We start from the raw sequence: 268 nt of genomic DNA, 5'->3' as shown, positions 1-268 counted from the left end.
GTGCTTGGTTAAAGTGCCTACATTTGGGCTGGATGATAGTCCCCTGGAAACATGGGTGCACACAAATGCTTCAGCGAGACCTTAAGGGATGTGTGTCTGGCACAGGGAGTAGTTGAGCATGAAGGGCAGCTCTGCAGAGCAGTTTTACTGGGGCTGGGACTATTTATAAAGATTATTATTTGGAAAGTTTTCCTCTTTCCTTAATACTGATCTTCTGAGAAGGCAGAAAACTTTGTGCTTCCTAGGGCAGCAGGGTTGGCAGCAGGGC

General features: G+C 47.4%; 1 protein-coding gene across 1 annotated transcript in view; it reads left to right on the top strand.

Moving 5' to 3' along the window:
* The window catches only part of DNAH9 (dynein, axonemal, heavy chain 9), a 172,874-nt gene that overhangs the window by 90,262 nt on the left and 82,344 nt on the right, over positions 1 to 268 (top strand). The gene's annotated exons all lie outside the window — the stretch shown is intronic.

The sequence above is a fragment of the Nestor notabilis genome, unplaced genomic scaffold (genome assembly GCF_000696875.1).
Source record: "Nestor notabilis isolate BGI_N333 unplaced genomic scaffold, ASM69687v1 scaffold1364, whole genome shotgun sequence".
In the NCBI taxonomy this organism is placed as follows: domain Eukaryota; kingdom Metazoa; phylum Chordata; class Aves; order Psittaciformes; family Psittacidae; genus Nestor; species Nestor notabilis.
This window is presented reverse-complemented; position numbering and strand designations above follow the sequence as displayed.